Source organism: Caretta caretta, chromosome 16 (genome assembly GCF_965140235.1).
Source record: "Caretta caretta isolate rCarCar2 chromosome 16, rCarCar1.hap1, whole genome shotgun sequence".
Classification (NCBI taxonomy): domain Eukaryota; kingdom Metazoa; phylum Chordata; order Testudines; family Cheloniidae; genus Caretta; species Caretta caretta.
This window is the reverse complement of record NC_134221.1, coordinates 25,990,131-26,011,620: the sequence shown is the minus strand read 5'-3', so window position 1 is coordinate 26,011,620 and position 21,490 is coordinate 25,990,131. Positions and strand designations below refer to the sequence as shown.

Here is a 21,490-nt window from a genome sequence, read left to right as displayed (position 1 = left end):
GCTCAAACTGCACACGTACACTCTGCCAAGCCACTTTGTGCGGAGAAACGCCTCAGTTGCAGCACAGCAAAAAAACCACCTCACAGAGTCATAAGGCTATTTGCGCAGTGGCTCCAGTGTTCTATTGTCAGTGTGAACACCTGATTGATTTCTGCACTGTAACTGGCCCCTGGAGCTGTCCCATAATGCCTCAAGTGACCGGAATACTTGTGCTGTAGAACATGGGGAGGAGGGGTGTCTCTGTGTGTGTGTGTGTGTGAGAGAGAGAGAGAGAGTGCTGTGCTGCAAGCCCAGGGAGGAAGGCAGGGGCTGATGTCAGGGTTTCCCCCACCTCAGCACTGGTTGCTTCCTGGTTGCTTCCTGCTGCTGTCTTAACTTACACGACAATATGCTGACACACTGTCCCCCAAAACACACTGTCTCTCTCCCCCGCCCATACACACACACACACACACTCCCTGTCACACACTCTCCTCCCCCACTCCCTTCAGTTGAAAAGCAGCAGGCAATGTTGTAGGATGCCCATGGAACAATGGGATTGTATGGGGAGACTTTGGCAAACCAGTAAAGTGCCTGAAACCACTATGGCTTATTGTTAAAAGGAGCCAAGTCAGCAGGCTGTAAACTGGCCATTCAGCACTCTCAGTTTGACCAAGGCAGGACGGGAGGGGGTTTTGGGTGCCACAGAAAGGGCAGCTTGACCCCGCGTCCTTCCTGATAACAATTGTGTTGAAGTTGCTGATATATGCATCTTAGAAGAGCAGGATGTGCCCCAGGAATAGCTATTGGGGCTTCAAGGCTGCAAACTCTGGAAAAACCAACACCTGGTTAATCGATAATCAGAAGGAACCTCTTGCTTGACCATTGAAACTGCCTACTTAATAAGTTTTCTTTAAGGGACATGTCATTCTATTACTAATGTATAAATAAGGGGAGAAAGTTTGAGGTAATTGGACTCTTTTTGGACTCTCCCTCTGGATACATCTTGCAGTCCCCACTGGCAGACGGAAGATTTGGCCACTGGAAGCTTGCCGCTGTGTCACTCGAGAGCCACACTAAGCTTTGGTAATTATCAAGGGTTGGGGGTGTTTTACTAACCTGTTGCAGACATGTGTAAGTGCTTGAGACTAAGTAAAGTTTAGCTTTAAGTGAAAGCACTCTTGTGTTGTCCTGTTTGTGCCAACCATCTATCGGTCAGACGACCATGTCTCCCCTAATTTATTTCCTGACACCAGCTCGCACAGAGTAAAAGTTACCAAGAACTTTGGGTTGAAAGAACCCAGGGTTACAGAACTGGAAAACCTGCATCATGTGACACTGTGCCTGCCCCATGAGGGACTGCAAACCCTTCCCAAAGCACCCTGTGGCCAGTTTCACAGTGGGATAGCTACCACAATGCACTGCTGTCTTTGCTGTTGCAAGAGCTGCTAATGTGGATGCGCTCCAGCATAACAAGGAGCGCAGTGTGGACACGCAGCAGTGGTTTAATTCCAGAGTTTCAATAAAAATGGTATAACTTGTGACGCAAAAACTTGCCAGTGTAGACGTACCCTAAGTCATAAAATTCAATACAGATTTATCTTTGCTCTGTACTGAGCACTAAATTATTTTAAGAATTCTTTAAATATACATTCAAAGCATGCATTAAAAACCTTGTTCTTGTCATCCTTTTTCCTGATCTTCCAAAATGGCATAGATTAGCCTTTCATGCACTGTAAATACTGAGGCAAAAGAGTCATTAACGCTGGAGCATTTATCAGGTATTTATATGGAATACAGTTATAGGCTTCACCCTACCGGACTGCACCTGTGATCCATGTAGGCTAGTATCCTGTCCCCTGCTCGTACAAGATAAGAGCAATCATCCTCTTAGTTTCTGTGTCGTCTCCCTCATGGTTTTCTGCAAAAACACGTTTCTATGTGAGGGGGGGGTCTTACTTTTTAAACAGAGCTATTAGATCCTATTCTTTACTTCTGGACCAAGTTAATGCTTTAGTAGTCCATAAGAACAATCTAATCACTCTAAACTGTGACTCCCCTGTTCATCATGGGCAGATCAGGATCGTCTGAATTCTTTTGGAACATCATCTACCAAGAACTAGAAGTTTATGCTCAAATAAATGGGTTAGTCTCTAAGGTGCCACAAGTCCTCCTTTTCTCTTTGCGAATACAGACTAACACGGCTGTTACTCTGAAACAAGAACTAGAACTGATTATACTTCCCGATGCACCATGTTCTTGTAAGAGGAGTTCCTGAAAAAGAAAGATGGGTGGGGGGCAGGTGAGAAGAGTATGGAACTAAACTGAGTGTCCCAGTTCTATTATCTCCATAACAGAGCAGTATGCTATAGTACTCAAAACACCACGAAAACAAAATGGTGGTTGCCAAAAGGTGCAGAAATAACTGGTGGATTCACTGGAAGTTATAAAGAGCCCCCAACTGATGAGTCAGATTTACTACCCTGAGGACATAGCTGGATGCATAGATCACGCAAAAGATGTGAATGTATTTGTCCTCTGGAACCTTGGACATTTTCTTCGAAGGTCAGAAGATCTGCACCATGGCTAACAAGATTGTCTTGTCTGCCATTCTCCTGAACAACTCTGGAAAAAATTCTAGTCATCCAGCTGTAAAAATGATGTTGATAGAACAACAGCCTCATCAAGAGGATGAGGATATGGGAGTCGCAATACTGGAGTTCTTGGCTTGTAGCCCTTCTTCAGACCCTTAATCCAGCTGATCAGCAGTAGGGGCTGGTTCCTGTCTTGTCTGAAGAGCTAGTCTCTGTGTGACAGTTTGCTGGGCAGGAACATCTGAGCCAACTAAGGGAAATAAATTGGAGCTAGCTAGAGAAACCTGCACCTGATTGGCAAAGGGGAGACAGCTGCCAGCCTAATTAGCCTGGGCACGTACAGGGCCAGAGGAAAGAAGCCAGGGGGAAGCCAGAGAAGGGAAGGAGGGGGTAGCTTTTCCCTTCTGGGTGCAGAGGCTAAGGAGTCCTCAAGGCTGGAAACCTGAAGCTGTATAGGGTAAGAAGGTGATGGGATTGCACCCTGTAAATAAACTGCACAGGCACTTTGGTGCCGCATGACGGGTATCTGCCATTGGAGGTAGGAACCATTACCAGGCAGTCTGTCAAGGAAAAACAAATTCCCAAACTGAGGGAATTAATAGAAAAGAAAAAATGAAATGCTATACTAATCACTAAACTAACAACTACCTAACTAGTTACCACTATTTACAATTATTTACAAGCAATAAGAAGCTGTTTAGTGAGTGAAGAGGCTCGGACATTGCAGAGTTCCAGGTCAGAGCCACAGGCGGTGAGAAGGAACTCCATTCCTTCCCCTAAGGAGTAAGTGCAATAATACCCACATAGCTCACAGGAGTGCTGGACTTAATGTTTATAAAGTGAATCACAGGTTTAGAAGGCATTGGAAGGGTCATCTAGTCTAATCCCTTGCCAAGATGCAGGATTAGTTGTGTCTAAACCATATAAGACAGATGGCTTTCCAGCCTCCCTTTGAAAACCTCCAGTGAAGGAGCTTCCAATGACCTTCCTAGGCTTTTTTACAGTTAGGAAGTTTTTCCTGAGATTAAATCTAAATCTGCTATGCTGTAGTTTGAACCTATTGCCTCTTGTCCTGCCCTCTGTGGCAAGAGAGAACAACTTTTCTGTAACTTTTTTATGACAGCCTTTCAAGTATCAACTATCATGTTCCCCCCTTAATCTCTTTTCCAAACTAAACATACCCAGGTTCTGTCAGCTTTGGTTTAGATGGCTTGTATTCTCTCTCTTTGATCATCTTTGTCACTTGCCTCTGGATCCTTTCCAGTTTCTCTATATCCTTGCTATACATGGGCGACCAAAACTGGACACAGTTCTCCAGCTGAGGCCTGACCAGCACCACGAGTGGTACTGTCACCTTGACTTGCATGCTATGCCTCTGTTAATGCAACCTGAAATTGCATTTCCTTGCTTTGCAGCAGTATTGCGCTGGCAGATGACAGAACAAGGAGCAATGGTCTCAAGTTGTAGTGGGATAGTGGGAGAGGTCTAGGTTGGATATTAGGAAACACTATTTCACTAGAAAGGTGGTGAAGCACTGGAATGGGTTACTTAGGGAGGTGATGGAATCTTCATCCTTAGAGGCTTTTAAAGCCTGGCTTGACAAAGCCCTGGCTGGGATGATTTAGTTGGTGTTGGTCCTGCTTTGAGCAGGGGGTTGGACTAGATGACCTCCTGAGGTCTCTTCCAATCCTAATCTTCTATGACGACTAATTTTGAGATTGTGATCTACCGTAACTCCCAGATCCCTCTTAGTGGTGCTGCTGCCAAGCCAACAACTCTCAGTCATTCTGTATTGTGCATTTGTTTTTTCTTCCCTAAGCGTAGCACCTTACATTTGTCTTTGCTGAATTTCATTTTGTTGTCCATAGCCCAGTCCTCCAATTTATCAAGATCCCTCTGAATTTTAACTCTATTCTCTGAAGTGTTGGCAACTGCTCTAGCTTTGTGTCATCTGCAAACTTGATCAGTATGCTCTCTATTCCTACATCCAGGTAATTAATAAAGATGTTAAACACTGGACCCAGAACAGATCCCTGTGGAACCCCACTTAAGACCCCCTCTCCAATCTGACATAATTCTATTAATAGTTACTCAGTTTGCAGTTGTTTAACCAATTATGTATCCACTTAATGGTAGATCAGCTGAGCCCACATTTCTCCAGCTCACTTATCAGAATGTCATGTGGGACTGTGTCAAAAGCCTTGCTGAGGTCTAGGTATATTATATCCACCTCCTTCCCCCATCCACCAAACTAGTTACCCTGTCAAAGAAGGAAATCAAGCTCATTTGGCATGATTTGTTCTTAGTAAATCCATGCTGGCTGCTAATGACTACCTCTTCATCGGCCACATATTCACAAATTGAATGTTTTATACATTGCTCTAGTTAGCTTCCCAGTATCAAAGTCATGCTGACAGGTCTATCATTCCCAGTCTCCTCCTTTTTACTGTTTTTAAAAATGGGCATTATGTTAGCCCTCCTCCAGTCTTCCAGGACATCTCCTGTCATCCATGAGTTTGCAAATATTATTGCCAGTGGCTCTGAGATTTCTTCAGCCAATTCTTTCAGTACCCTGGAGCGAACAATATCAGGCCCTGGTGATGTGAATTTATTCAAATTGGTCAGAAGATCTCTGACTTATCTCAATCTGCATCCCTTCCCCTTTATCATCTATGGTAATTTTGTTAGTCATGTGGTCACATCATTTTTTGTGAGAAGACTAAAGCATTGAGCAGCTCTGCGTTCTGTTACCAGCTCACCTTCTCCATTGGACAGCACACCCACACAATCCCTGACATTTCTTTTATGTCTCACATATTTGAAGATCCTTGGATAAAAGGTACTATATAAATGCAAAGTAAATAAAGACAGGACCTTGAGCATCCTGATACTGAAGCTACTGCACTGGCTTCTATCAGGTAGTAGACTAACTTCAAGATTCTTTTGCTCATCTACAGACCATCAAAGGCTGTCAACACCCATCAGTGCCTCTGCATTCCCTGAGACATATGCTTTAGTCTACATCAATTTGATAGCACTGGTAGTGCTCCCACTCTTTCTGGACATTCCCAAGCGGTTGGGTTTAGGGGCCTTCCAAGTTGGGCCCCATGCACTCTTGAAGCTTCCTGAGTCTGAACAGAGTCCCGGCACTGATCCTGGCTTGGGGTCTCTAGACACAATCACAGGAATCACACCCTTTGCCTATCAACCCCTCTTGAAAGCTAGGACCCCAGAGTCCAACTGCTTAGCCCCTGGGACTAGTGCTGACTCCCCACACATTAAGTATTCACAAAGCAAAATATAATCAGACACAGTACAGTAAAAATGTTTACACCTGTTTAAGCCAGTAAAATAATCACATTTTAGAAAATAGTTAAAGGAAATTTGATCCAGCCTTCCATATGCCATTCCTTGGTCGGGGTGATACCCACAGTCAGCATCCAAAGCAACGAGAGCTGAGTTTCATGACCAGTTCATGGTGACCACAGTGTTTTTTGTTTTGAAGTGAATGCTGATGATTGATTGAAACTCTTTAACCACAGAACAGGAAGGAAAAGGAAGAAACAGGGTAAATTTCTACATGCTATTCCTGCTAATGTGCTCCCCCCGCCCTGCCCTTTTCTGGAGCGACCAATCTCTAAGGGTGCAAGAATACTTCATTCTCCATGTCCATGCAAGTAGGGTCACAACCATGAAATGAAAACAATGAGGAGTCCGGTGGCACCTTAAAGACTAACAGATTTATTTAGCCATAAGTTTTTGTGGGTAAAAAACCCACTTCTTCAGATGCATGGAGTGAAAATTACAGATACAGGCATAAATATATATTGGCACATGAAGAGAAGGGAGTTACCTTACAAGTGGAGAACCAATGTTGAAGGGCAATTCAGTCATGGTGGATGTGATCCACCCCTCTGATACTTGGAACCATGAAATGCACTCTTAACCACTCTGAGTTACAATCACCAACTCATTGCGCATGACAGGTTTCAGAGGAGCAGCCGTGTTAGTCTGTATTCGCAAAAAGAAAAGGAGGACTTGTGGCACCTTAGAGACGAACCAATTTATTTGAGCATAAGCTTTCGTGAGCTACAGCTCACTTCATCGGATGCATGTAGCTCACGAAAGCTTATGCTCAAATAAATTGGTTCGTCTCTAAGGTGCCACAAGTCCTCCTTTTCTCATTGCGCATGAAAATTGGTTGAGGTTTATTGTTTTTGGAATTTAAAATATAATACTTCTAATCATCAGCAGGAAGCGCTGACAAAACCATTTTAAGGATCATGGGCTTGTCTTTACTGCAGTGTTAGTCTGAGGCATAACTGTGGAGGCACATCTACCCTGTACTGCGAATCCAATCACTGTGCAGTGTGAGTGTTATTTTGCAGTATGACTGCTCCCACTTGAGGCAGGCCATCTTGAGGGCAGATAACTCCTGGGCAGACAATTTGAACTACCTCTGCAGTGAAGACATAGCTCATGCTGTGGTAATAATAATGAATATATATGAGATTAAAAGGATGTTTGAAAGCCTGTTTGTCATTCACTACGAGTCATCCTTTTATGGTGACATGTTATGTTTATATAATATGGCCAGATTTTTGCCCAATAGGCAAAAACAGTGGGAATCTTCTCTGTTACAATACCTTTCTCTCACAATCATTGTCAGAAGCATGCAGTGAGATCAAAGATACTCAGACTGTTGTGATCTTTTATTTATAAAATGAAGATCAATCTTGTGTTTACTATTAAGGCAGCACTTGTTACCAGTTTGTTGTATCTCATGACCTGCTATAGAACAAGAACTGAAAATCATATTTCATTTATGATGCCTCTCTGCTTGGAACATCAAACAAGGCAGAAGACATAGTTAGAAAGAATGACCATTTTCCTTCGTTACTGTACGTATCTGAAAGCAAAGGCACATTTAATAATCAACTTGTAAGATGCATAGTATTAAAATGGAAATGTAGCCATTGTGAAGTGTTCTGAAAACTATTACATTCAGTCTAAAATCTTAATGAAGATGAATGGACTGACCTTGATGTCAAGGCCTTGCAAATCTAAGATAAGCAAGTTTCCATTTTGTCCAAGAGGAAGCCACACCCTTGTAAAAGGTGGATGCAAAATCCCATTTTGCCTTCTATCCTTCCTATGACAGATTTATAGAGCATTCTGCCAAACCATTCTGATTTTCTAAAAACAGATGGAATCTCTACATAAAAGCTCTCTAACCTCTAGTGTATAGGGAGACTTTACTTGCTCAAACTGATAGGCACATTTTAACAGAACCTAGAAAAGAAAATTTCTTCATCAAATGAAAATTTTTATTGATTCAGTCTGTACAGAAAACCAGAGAGAACTTGGTTAGATGTTGGTTGGATCATAACTGCTGAAAGGGAAGAATAGACATACGGGTGGCAGGGTGCTTAGATGTCTTGTCAGAGTTGCTCAGAAAGAAAGCTTGTCCAGACAGTCTCCATGCAAAAGAATAAATGGACACAAATCTGACATCAGGAATTACAACATTCAAAAACCAGTAGGAGAACACTTCAACCTCCCTAGTCACTCAATAACAGACTTAAAAGTGGCAATTCTTCAACAAAAAAACTTCAAAAACAGATTCCAACGTGAAACCGCAGAACTGAAATTAATTTGCAAGCCATCAAATTAGGCCTGAATAAAGACACTCACACTTTCTTGTCAACTGTTTGAAATGGGCCACTCTCATTACCACTACAAAAGTGATTTTTCCTCCCTTGGCATTTACTGTTAATTGAATTGTCTCGTTAGACTGACCCCCACTTGGTAAGGCAACTCCCATCTTTTCGTGTACTATATATACACACATATATACTATACATATATAGTACATGAAAAGATAGGAGTTGCCTTACAAAGTGGGGGGTCAGTCTAATGAGGTATTTCCAGTAGAGATAAGGAGGTTTTAGTACCGTTATACAAGGCATTGGTGAGACCTCACCTGGAATAGTGTGTGCAATTCTGGTCTCCTATGTTTACGAAGGATGAATTCAAACTGGAACAGGTACAGAGAAGGGCTACTAGGATGATCTGAGGAATGGAAAACCTGTCTTATGAAAGGAGACTCAAGGAGCTTGGCTTGTTTAGCCTAACTAAAAGAAGATTGAGGGGAGATATGATTGCTCTCTATAAATACATCAGAGGGATAAATACCGGAGAGGGAGAGGAATTATTTAAGCTCATTACCAATGTGGACACAAGAACAAATGGATATAAACTGGTCATTGGGAAGTTTAGACTTGAAATTAAACAAAGGTTTCGAACCATCAGAGGAGTGAAGTTTTGGAATAGCCTTCCAAAGGAAGCAGTGGGGGCAAAAGACCTATCTGGCTTTAAGATTAAACTCGATAAGTTTATGGAGGAGATGGTATGATGGGATAACATGATTTTGGTAATTAATTGATCTTTAACTATTCATGGTAAATAGGCCCAATGGCCTGTGATGGGATGTTAGATGGGGTGGGATCTGAGTTACTACAGAGAATTCTTTCCTGGGTATCTGGCTGGTGAGTCTTGCCCATATGCTCAGGGTTTAGCTGATCGCCATATTTGGGGTCGGGAAGGAATTTTCCTCCAGGGCAGATTGGAAGAGGCCCTAGAGGTTTTTCGCCATCCTCTGTAGCATGGGGCAAGGGTCACTTGCTGGAGGATTCTCTGCTCCTTGAAGTCTTTAAACCAGGACTTTGAGGACTTCAATAGCTCAGACATAGGTGAGAGGTTTTTCGCAGGAGTGGGTGGGTGAGATTCTGTGGCCTGTGTTGTGCAGGAGGTCAGACTAGATGATCATAATGGTCCCTTCTGACCTTAGTATCTATGAATCTATGAATTCAATTAACAGTAAAATGCCAAGGGAGGAAAAAATATGTATATATACCTGCTACTGTATTTTCCACTCCATGGATCTGATGAAGTGGGTTCTAGCCCATGAAAACTTATGCACAAATAAATTTGTTAGTCCCTAAGGGGCCACAAGGACTCCTCATTGTTTTTGGTGATACAGACGAACACGGCTACCACTCTGAAAGGAATATGAGTGGTCATCTCCAAGAGGCTCAAAGAGGAAAAGTAAAGATAATTTTGATACTATGAAATACAAGTAGTCCAGTGGGAATCAGGAATTCCTGAGTACTAATTCTGTGTTTGGCACTGACTTTTTCAGGCCTTGGAGAATTCAAAGAACTTCCTGCCTCAGCTTTTCCATATAAAAAGAAAGTTTAAATATTTACTGGTACATATGTCACAGGAGTGTTGTAAACATAAAGTGCTTTAAACATGAAAAGTGCTATGTAAGTGTCCATTTCGATCCCAGGAAGGGATTTCAGAATACAACAATAGTCAGTCTAACTGGAGTACAGAGGATGACACTGAATATGGTAACAGATTAACTTCACAACTGGATTAGCGCTGGAATTTTCATCTGAGGTTTATCTGATTAGGATAATGGTTTTTTTACAAGGTGCATGCCTGATGAACATGTCTTCAAAGGACCAAGCTGACAAACAAATATGCGTTCTTGCCCATGTACTCTATCTTCACATGCAGTTACAGTATTAGCACAAAAGTAGGTGAAACTACAGTGCATGAATACTCACCTGGAATTGTCCAAAGACACACAAAAGATGAGTACTGTCTGTAAGCAGTCCTACAGGAGATATTATTCTAAAGACCACTAAAGTTAGTTTAATTTCTCAAGCTGCAAATGTTGTCAAGTTAGAGGATTCTCCCTACCATCCACAAATACTTGTCAAACAAAAAAGCTAAGTTTGGAAAATTCAGACATGGTACATGCAGTGTACTCTTAGATTACGTCTACACTAGCATTTATGTCAGCAAAACTTTTGTTGCTCAGGGGTGCAGCAAAAACACATTCCTGAATGATGCAAGTTTTGCCGGCATAAGTGCTCATGAGCACAGCGCTATAACCGTTCATTGAGCTAACGCCGCTCATTGAGCTGGTTTTATTATGTCAACGGGACAGCTCTCTCCTGTCAGCATAGAATCATAGAATCATAGAATATAAGGGTTGGAAGGGACCCCAGAAGGTCATCTAGTCCAACCCCCTGCTCAAAGCAGGACCAATTCCCAGTTAAATCATCCCAGCCAGGGCTTTGTCAAGCCTGACCTTAAAAACCTCTAAGGAAGGAGATTCTACCACCTCCCTAGGTAACGCATTCCAGTGTTTCACCACCCTCTTAGTGAAAAAGTTTTTCCTAATATCCAATCTAAACCTCCCCCACTGCAGCTTGAGACCATTACTCCTCGTTCTGTCATCTGATAGCATTGAGAACAGTCTAGAGCCATCCTCTTTGGAACCCCCTTTCAGGTAGTTGAAAGCAGCTATCAAATCCCCCCTCATTCTTCTCTTCTGCAGGCTAAACAATCCCAGCTCCCTCAGCCTCTCCTCATAACTCATGTGTTCCAGACCCCTAATCATTTTTGTTGCCCTTCGCTGGACTCTCTCCAATTTATCCACATCCTTCTTGAAGTGTGGGGCCCAAAACTGGACACAGTACTCCAGATGAGGCCTCACCAATGTCGAATAGAGGGGAACGATCACGTCCCTCAATCTGCTCGCTATGCCCCTACTTATACATCCCAAAATGCCATTGGCCTTCTTGGCAACAAGGGCACACTGCTGACTCATATCCAGCTTCTCGTCCACTGTCACCCCTAGGTCCTTTTCCGCAGAACTGCTGCCTAGCCATTCGGTCCCTAGTCTGTAGCTGTGCATTGGGTTCTTCCGTCCTAAGTGCAGGACCCTGCACTTATCCTTATTGAACCTCATCAGATTTCTTTTGGCCCAATCCTCCAATTTGTCTAGGTCCTTCTGTATCCTATCCCTCCCCTCCAGCGTATCTACCACTCCTCCCACTTTAGTATCATCCGCAAATTTGCTGAGAGTGCAATCCACACCATCCTCCAGATCATTTATGAAGATATTGAACAAAACCGGCCCCAGGACCGACCCCTGGGGCACTCCACTTGATACCGGCTGCCAACTAGACATGGAGCCATTGATAACTACCCGTTGAGCCCGACAATCTAGCCAGCTTTCTACCCACCTTGTAGTGCATTCATCCAGCCCATACTTCCTTAACTTGCTGACAAGAATACTGTGGGAGACCGTGTCAAAAGCTTTGCTAAAGTCAAGAAACAATACATCCACTGCTTTCCCTTCATCCACAGAACCAGTAATCTCATCATAGAAGGCGATTAGATTAGTCAGGCATGACCTTCCCTTGGTGAATCCATGCTGGCTGTTCCTGATCACTTTCCTCTCATGCAAGTGCTTCAGGATTGATTCTTTGAGGACCTGCTCCATGATTTTTCCAGGGACTGAAGTGAGGCTGACTGGCCTGTAGTTCCCAGGATCCTCCTTCTTCCCTTTTTAATGCATAATGCGGCTACTGTAAGCTTGTAAGTGTAGAAATGTCCTAGGCTTTTTCTGATCTTTCCTATCTCTTTTCTTACCTTTTTGGTGTTTCTCTGATAAGCAAATCAAGTGGTTATTAATTTTTTAATAAAAAAGAGCTCCAATGAGAGTGCCTCATCTAGCCCTCTGTGGAGTAACTATGCCTTCTTATGTTCAGCAAAGCACTAAAGCATGTGCTTAATTTTTAAGCATGTTCTTAAACCATATTAAAATCAATGGGGCTTAAGTATGTGCTGAATAGTGAGGTTTTGCTGAATATGGTTCTATGTACGAACTGGAATTTCCATCCTCTGAAAAATTTTACCATTCCAAATTGGAACAAAAAGGCAGAAATGTGAAATTTTCCACAGAAGAGAAATTTTTGAAAAATTCCATTTCAAAAGAGAAAGTGAATTTTTTAACATTTCCAGCTATGCCCTTGCTCCCCAGTAGAGCAGCCAAGCACCCAAACAGCAGGCCAACCCACCCACTAGGCAGCTGTGGAGGTTGAGAGCCAGGCAGCCCATCTGTCCACCCGCCTGCCAGGTGGTCAGCAAGGGAGCTGGGCATCAGGGATCCAAGCAGGAAACTAGGCAGACAACTCTGCTCAGTTTCCATCAAAAGCTTAGATGGAATTGACATGTTCCTGTAGAATGGGTCAATTCCATCAAGTGAGCATTTTCTGATGGAAATCTGTTCTGTCAGAAATTTTTCAACCAGCTGTAGTCCCAAGTTCCCATGGTTACTATTTGAATGCACTTTGGTGATCCTTCAGGCCCCAAAAAGTGGCTCTTTTTGATATGGGGAAACTGTCAATGTTTTTAAGTGAAACTGCACAGTAATACAGTATCACAGAATATCAGAGTTGGAAGGGACCTCAGGAGGTCATCTAGTCCAACCCCCTGCTCAAAGCAGGACCAGTCCCCAATTTTTGCCCCAGATCCCTAAATGGCCCCCTCAAAGATTGAACTCACAATCCTGGGTTTAGCAGGCCAATGCTCAAACCACTGAGCTAGCCCTCCCCCCAAAGTAGAATGACAACAGCTGATATATTTGAGCATAAGCTTGGTTAGTCTCTAAGGTGCCACAAGTACTCCTTTTCTTTTTGCGAATACAGACTAACACGGCTGTTACTCTGGAACAGCTGATATGTAAGGTGCTTTCTGTAACATCCTCCCGCAAGGAACACAAGGCCACATCTGTTGAAGGAGTAAGAATGAGTTCCTGTGACAATCACTGCATTACCAGCAAATCATATTTTTTTAGTGTGTTTACCATTAGGCCAAAGAGCCTATTGTCAAGTGAACCAAACCCCTAGCAAGCTTTAAGAATAATTTGTAATAATAATGTTAAGCTGTGCAACCTTTATTAAGAGTGGAAAATTTAGTTTAGTGAGAGTAGAAAGTTTAGTTGCTTTATGTTTAGCATGAAATCGTATTTATCAGAACAAGTGTTCTGACTGCATTAGTTTGGAAAGTCTGAATATTACAATATGTGCTTGCAAATTTGCAAATGTATCAGACAAAGGGGATTTGAGTAATTGTTATCTGTGAAAAAAGTGAAGCTATAGATTGTCAACAAACTATAAAAAATAGTTTGTTTGAGTTACTGATTGAACCAGACAGGACTGGGATCAGCAGTAAGCTTTGGTTTCATAAGGATAAAGTATTGTTATATGCTACAGTTAGCCTTCTTATGTGCTATTCTTAAATAATAAAGTCAACTCTATTAATAAAGGCCATCAAGCTTGACTACTCCTGTCTTACTATTTATTGTTACCAGCTAAGACCAGCCCACTAATCAACTTTGTATATAAAGGTAACAAGTGTGCTCTTTTCAACACAGTAGGCATTAGTTTTCTATAAATAAGGAAACTTCATAATTATCGCTAAAACTGTTAATTAAATTAAAGGGTAGGTACTTAATGAACAGAAATGAATCTTTTCTATTAAATTCAAAACTTATCTCCTATTTTCCCTTTGATAAATCTAGTTTAAAGTATTCTCATATGGATTTCCTTAATCCCTGCAAGCAGATGAGAGATCTTGTAACAATCTGTCTCAAAAATTAACTAAAAGCACAGAAATAACTTGCTTATGTATGACCTTTTAAAATGACCTACGGCTAGGATACTAAATAGTGAGAGGAAGTAAAGAAATAGCCCAGTTTGCTAATTGTTGATTTTTAATTGCAATTAAGTCAGCAATGAAAGCATTTTTTTAAATTAGTTTCACTTTTAATTTGTAATATTTCTGTGAAGTCTTTTAGCATTGTACAGATGCACCTTAAAACTGGATCTTTTATTAATAATCCAATCAAAGCCTATTTTAAAATATAATTTATAGCAGTGGCTCCCAAAGTGGGGTCCTCCAGGCTCTTGGGGGCCCATCAGGGGTTATGCATGGGTCTGTCCTGTGAGCAAGGCCTGAATGTTCTGAAATGATGTTCTGGCACTTTTGCCACATGGAGGATGCCATTTTGTCTTCAAAATGGTGTCCTCCACGCACCATGATCTATCATGCACACTGTGTGCAATGTCACGCTGGCTGGCGCGTTCTCACCCTGGCAGGGGCATTCTGGTAGTGACAGAAATGAAAGGGATCTGGGACAATTAGGCAGATGCCAAAGGGGTTTTTGGCAGAAAAAAGTTTGGGAACCACTGATCTATAGCAAATGACCATGAGTATACACTACACATAGAAAAGCAAAGGCAGATTTTGTAGCATGTAATCATCAATTGGGAAGAAATCTTTAAGAATGAATAGTGAACATGTAAGAGCTGTGGAACACCAAGCAGCATCATTTCATAGAATCATAGAATATCAGGGTTGGAAGGGACCTCAGGAGGTCATCTAGTCCAACCCCCTGCTCAAAAGCAGGACCCATTCCCAATTAAATCATCCCAGCCAAGGCTTTGTCAAGCCTGACCTTAAAAACTTCTAAGGAAGGAGATTCCACCACCTCCCTAGGCAACGCATTCCAGTGTTTCACCACCCTCCTAGTGAAAAAGTTTTTTCTAATATCCAACCTAAACCTCCCCCACTGCAACTTGAGACCATTACTCCTTGTCCTGTCCTCTTCCACCACTGAGAATAGTCTAGAACCATCCTCTCTGGAACCACCTCTCAGGTAGTTGAAAGCAGCTATCAAATCCCCCCTCATTCTTCTCTTCTGCAGACTAAACAATCCCAGTTCCCTCAGCCTCTCCTCATAAGTCATGTGTTCCAGACCCCTAATCATTTTTGTTGCCCTTCGCTGGACTCTCTCCAATTTATCCACATCCTTCTTGTAGTGTGGGGCCCAAAACTGGACACAGTACTCCAGATGAGGCCTCACCAATGTCGAATAGAGGGGGATGATCACGTCCCTCGATCTGCTCGCTATGCCCCTACTTATACATCCCAAAATGCCATTGGCCTTCTTGGCAACAAGGGCACACTGCTGACTCATATCCAGCTTCTCGTCCACTGTCACCCCTAGGTCCTTTTCCGCAGAACTGCTGCCTAGCCATTCGGTCCCTAGTCTGTAGCGGTGCATTGGGTTCTTCCGTCCTAAGTGCAGGACCCTGCACTTATCCTTATTGAACCTCATCAGATTTCTTTTGGCCCAATCCTCCAATTTGTCTAAGTCCCTCTGTATCCTATCCCTGCCCTCCAGCGTATCTACCACTCCTCCCAGTTTAGTATCATCCGCAAATTTGCTTAGAGTGCAATCCACACCATCCTCCAGATCATTTATGAAGATATTGAACAAAACCGGCCCCAGGACCGACCCCTGGGGCACTCCACTTGACACCGGCTGCCAACTAGACATGGAGCCATTGATCACTACCCGTTGAGCCCGACAATCTAGCCAACTTTCTACCCACCTTATAGTGCATTCATCCAGCCCATACTTCTTTAACTTGCTGACAAGAATACTGTGGGAGACGGTGTCAAAAGCTTTGCTAAAGTCAAGATACAATACATCCACTGCTTTCCCTTCATCCACAGAACCAGTAATCTCATCATAGAAGGCGATTAGATTAGTCAGGCATGACCTTCCCTTGGTGAATCCATGCTGACTGTTCCTGATCACTTTCCTCTCATGTAAGTGCTTCAGGATTGATTCTTTGAGGACCTGCTCCATGATTTTTCCGGGGACTGAAGTGAGGCTCACTGGCTTGTAGTTCCCAGGATCCTCCTCCTTCCCTTTTTTAAAGATTGGCACTACATTAGCCTTTTTCCAGTCATCCGGGACTTCCCCCGTTCGCCACGAGTTTTCAAAGATAATGGCCAATGGCTCTGCAATCACAGCCGCCAGTTCCTTCAGCACTCTCGGATGCAACTCGTCCGGCCCCATGGACTTGTGCACGTCCAGCTTTTCTAAATAGTCCCTAACCACTTCTTTCTCCACAGAGGGCTGGCCATCTAGTCCCCATGTTGTGATGCCCAGCGCAGCAGTCTGGGAGCTGACTTTGTTCGTGAAGACAGAGGCAAAAAAAGCATTGAGTACATTAGCTTTTTCCACATCCTCTGTCACTAGGTTGCCTCCCTCATTCATTAAGGGGCCCACACTTTCCTTGGCTTTCTTCTTGTTGCCAACATACCTGAAGAAACCCTTCTTGTTACTCTTAATATCTCTCGCTAGCTGCAGCTCCAGGTGCGATTTGGCCCTCCTAATTTCATTCCTACATGCCCGAGCAATATTTTTATACTCTTCCCTGGTCATATGTCCAACCTTCCACTTCTTGTAAGCTTCTTTTTTATGCTTAAGATCCGCTAGGATTTCACCGTTAAGCCAAGCTGGTCGCCTGCCATATTTACTATTCTTTCGACACATCGGGATGGTTTGTCCCTGTAACCTCAACAGGGATTCCTTGAAATACAGCCAGCTCTCCTGGACTCCTTTCCCCTTCATGTTAGTCCCCCAGGGGATCCTACCCATCCGTTCCCTGAGGGAGTCGAAGTCTGCTTTCCTGAAGTCCAGGGTCCGTATCCTGCTGCTTACCTTTCTTCCCTGTGTCAGGATCCTGAACTCAACCAACTCATGGTCACTGCCTCCCAGATTCCCATCCACTTTTGCTTCCCCCACTAATTCTTCCCAGTTTGTGAGCAGCAGGTCAAGAAGAGCTCTGTCCCTAGTTGGTTCCTCTAGCACTTGCACCAGGAAATTGTCCCCTATGCTTTCCAAAAACTTCTTGGATTGTCTATGCACCGCTGTAGTGCTCTCCCAGCAGATATCAGGAAAATTAAAGTCACCCATGAGAACCAGGGCATGCGATCTAGTAGCTTCCGCGAGCTGCCGGAAGAAAGCCTCATCCACCTCATCCCCCTGGTCCGGTGGTCTATAGCAGACTCCCACCACTACATCACTCTTGTTGCTCACACTTCTAAACTTAATCCAGAGACACTCAGGTTTTTCTGCAGTTTCGTACCGGAGCTCTGAGCAGTCATACTGCTCCCTTACATACAGTGCTACTCCCCCACCAAATTTGTAGGCGAACAGGTAAAAAAACATTGGGGTTCAGCCAAGTTATATTAATATATTTCCTTAAACAGTATTGGATAACTGGAGAGCTTACTTGAGTTTGGACAAATTGATTTCTGTCTTCACCTGGAAATGTCATGACAAACTGAAGGCATGGGGTGAGGAAGGTGCTAGAACTAGAAGTGTTCAGGAACCCCTTGTTACTTTGATTGTCTTTTTAGTTATTATTTATGTCTGTCCATAGTAGTACAGATTCTCTCTTTTTTGCCTACACACTGAACTGAAGAGGAATAAAATAGATGTTGGCTAACTAAAAACCCAGAAATAATCAAGGGGCTGCTGTGCAAATTGCCTGAGTTAAAAGATACTCCGCACCAACATTTGTATTGTGAAAAGTGCACTAAAAAGGAAAGAGACTCAGCCTCCCACAACACAGTTTGCAGTTTAATCCTGCGTAGATAGATATTCTAACATCTTGTCTGAACAAAAATAAATAAATAGATTATGCTTCTTAAACACACAGTAGACTCCAGAATTTCTCTCTGAACTCAGGAATCACAGCTTTGAATTTTATAGGTAGATAACTCACTTTTTAGATTAATATTAGCAGTTAATCAGTAATGCCAAAATCTAAGGGGTCTAATTTCTACATGTTTTTAAGTACTATGAACAAATGGCTCACAATAATTCAGACAACTTTACTAACATATACCAATTTCACAAAATGCTACCGAAAAATGTAGCTAAAATAAACACATTACATAATCCCAAGAGTAGAAGCCTGGCCTTTCCGGAACAAAACCCTTTACAAAGCATTGATATCTTCATAAGGAACTGGTAGTTTTTCAGCTCGGCTGTCCAGAGGAAATTGTTGCTAATGTGCTCTGCCAAAACCCAGGGAGGCAGCCTCCTGCACGCCAGATTACTTTGGACTGCTGTGAGCTGTGACATCACTGTTTTAAAGTTCGGTTTCAGCCAGACCTCTGCTGCTTGTGGTTAGGGGGAGGCCCTGAACGTGTCTATTGCTGGTGGATCCCTTGTACTTATGGGAGGGGAAAAAAGGCTTATCCAACCAGGACTTGTCTACTTGCTGCATACTCAATAGGTTGTTTTTTTGTTTTTTTTTAACTCCAGCATGTAACTCCACCACAAAGGAGCTGAAGTTCAAATAAGGCTGCTTTAGTCCTGCATGAAGTGATAGATTCAAAACTTCGGAATTGAAATGCCTGAGTTCTCTTCTTTCATCAAAAGAAAGTTACTACTTCAGCCTATTGTCCCTCCATGCCTATAGCATGAGGATGTTCATCTTAGATTCAGCAACTAGCTGTCTTTTTTTCTATCAAAGAAAAGAGTTTAAACAATAAGAAAAACAAGATTATCAGAGCCTTAGGGCATTAACTTTTCTAATTATAGTATCAAATGTATAAAACTTTTCAGTGGCAGAGTCTAGCTAGCTTTCACTGCAGACATACTTCTGATACAGAGATGTCACAGTTCCCATGGATAAACTGTTCAGTTAATCTTTGATAAAAAGCACGTTAAAGACTGAAGAAAGAAGACAAAGGCAAAGGAAACACGGTAAGAATGTTATCATAGTACAGCTGGTTTACGTTTAAAATATACAGATGTTTTCACATGTATGAAATAATTTCCAGTGCACAGAGACTGAGTTATAAAGCCAGTCTTTTAGTAGCAGCTTTGTTTTGTTATGAGTTTTATTACAATCTCTCTGATGTAAATTTAGTTATGAACTGTGTAATGCTTATTAAATAAACAAACAAATATATATAACGGTGACAAAAGTCCTCTTGCATCCATACAATTTGTAACTAAAGTTCAATTTTGTAAATTTTTACTCTAAAACAAAAATATAATGTTTGGTAAAAATGATTTAGTGACATTTTACAGTCTCAGACAATCAAAGACTTCTTGCTGAGCAATTAACTTTTAAAGAACATGAAGATTATTTCCTTCTTACTTTATTCTGTACATAGTTGGAGGTTTTGTGCCTTCTTCTCATACTGACTGTACATTTGTTCAAAGAATTTTCAGCAAAACTTTTCATGACAAAAAGCTCTACATTTCTTTCATGTCTGCTCTTTGAAAGAGCTATTGTATTAAAAACCCGGAAGCCTGCCTTCAATCTCTTCTACATTAAGTCAGATTAACCAGATATGAAAGTTCCTGTAAATCCCTACAGGTTTTATAAAAGATCCTGCTGTTTGGAGGTTTACGTGAACCCTTTACTTTAAAAACAAAGTAGTCTTTAGATGCATCTTTTTGCAAGTACAGCATTCACCAGCTTTACTGGTTAAATACAAGCTTTTGAACCAGCAAAATAAAAGTAAGTATTGAAATTTTGTATTACAGGGCTACTCCATACTAACAACACACTGAAAGACTAAGCGTTAGCTTTTTATACTCTTTTCAAGAGTGATTGGATTATGTGAAAATAAAGTGAGGCCACTGTTAAGGGAAGTAACAGCAAATGCAGTGCTTGCTTTCAATAACTACATTCCAAATCCATGAGAGCTAGCTTTACTGAGGCACAAAGAACAACCCACTAAATGGATTCTGCCTGCTAAATTTCTTGATGATCAAGAAAGAAAAGCTGTACTTCTTGCAATTAAAAGAGCTACTTTCTTTTGCCGGAAACTGTACGAAAGAAAGATAGAAGGCACAACAAGATGTAATCCCTTTCTTACAGCAATTGGTACCATTTCAAAACAAAACTACTCTAAGAACTAATTAAGATTCCCTCACTCTGCTGTATTTCATTAGTCATCCATTCACTCAACAACAAAAAAGTTGCTCAGAGTTTTAAGAATGAAGTAGTGTTTGAGGATTGGTTATTACCCACAATTTGAACTGAGCAGAACAAGCTGAAAAGAGTATTGCAATGAATTTATCTGAAGTAGTTCATTTCATTTCAGCCAGTAGATTAGTGTTCTGCTTATGGGAATCCAGTAACTAATAGTAAAGTATTCAAAATACCCTTACCCATCCAGGAATTCCTAAAATCAGAGTAAAACGAGTTTTCAACTTGTAAGCACATCACCTTTTCTATATTTAAAGCAAATGCTGTACCTGTCATTTTTTCCCCTGGACTCCATTTATTTACTTTAACCTTTAAGTAAAAATGTAGAGCTATTCCCTGAATTGCCAAACATACATACTGTTGTACAGTATTTGCACTGTAAAGTTCAATTTCCTGTTACAAAACAAGTAAGCCAACACAGAAAAAATTCTAGTAAAATCTTTTGTTTAATACATAGCAATCTCCTTTCTCCACAAACAAGAAACAAAATAAATGAGTTTACTTAACAAGAAAATACAAATCAATTAATGTCTTTCCACTCTTGGAGAAAACAGAAAAATCTTTCTATCTCTGACTGAGCTAAAGGACAAGAGTTTGTTAGCACAATGCCCACAATTCTATAATAGAATGACTGGAAAATGGGGCATGTAAAGTGTATGTTTTTTTAAGCATTTTGACAGAAGGAGTGGGGACTGAGGAAAAAAAAGACAGCTTCAGAAAATTTATCATACTAGTGTTGTGAAATCAAGATCAAATTACTGACTGGTGTTTTGAAGATGCCTGCTAGTTGCAAGGTCTCCTACAATCACTGACTACCAAATGATTTTACAGAAGTAAGAATTAAGATGATTTTTCTTCAGAAAATATTTTAAATTTCTATTTGCCTTTTCATTCCAATTAATGTATAGAATTGTATGTTTACTGTAATCTAAAAGAATGCCACCTCTGTGTGATGGACAGGGGAAGCTTGGGAGATTTTACAGAAACACGCATTGCTGCCTTGTTCCCTATTTTGGTTAAACTTTTCTCCTTCAAAGAACGGTAATGTAATAAATTAAGTGTCTATCACAATCTCGTGTGTGAATACATGTAACACATATTCATATTTATTTTAAATGGTCACATTTTTTCAGAGGAATACCATATGATCCAACACTAGGCCTTTCATGAATCAGA

At 41.7% G+C, this 21,490-nt stretch overlaps 2 protein-coding genes across 11 annotated transcripts in view; one reads left to right on the top strand and one right to left on the bottom strand.

Moving 5' to 3' along the window:
- The window catches only part of RALGPS1 (Ral GEF with PH domain and SH3 binding motif 1), a 398,334-nt gene that overhangs the window by 162,114 nt on the left and 214,730 nt on the right, over nt 1-21,490 (bottom strand). The window lies entirely within an intron of this gene.
- The window catches only part of ANGPTL2 (angiopoietin like 2), a 42,129-nt gene continuing 39,121 nt past the window's right edge, over nt 18,483-21,490 (top strand). The window contains exon 1 of one of the 2 annotated variants that reach the window (XM_048823491.2): nt 18,483-19,074. The gene's annotated coding sequence lies outside the window, so the exon portion shown is untranslated. The remainder of the gene's footprint in view (nt 19,075-21,490) is intronic. The other variant, XM_048823490.2, reaches the window with a different exon arrangement.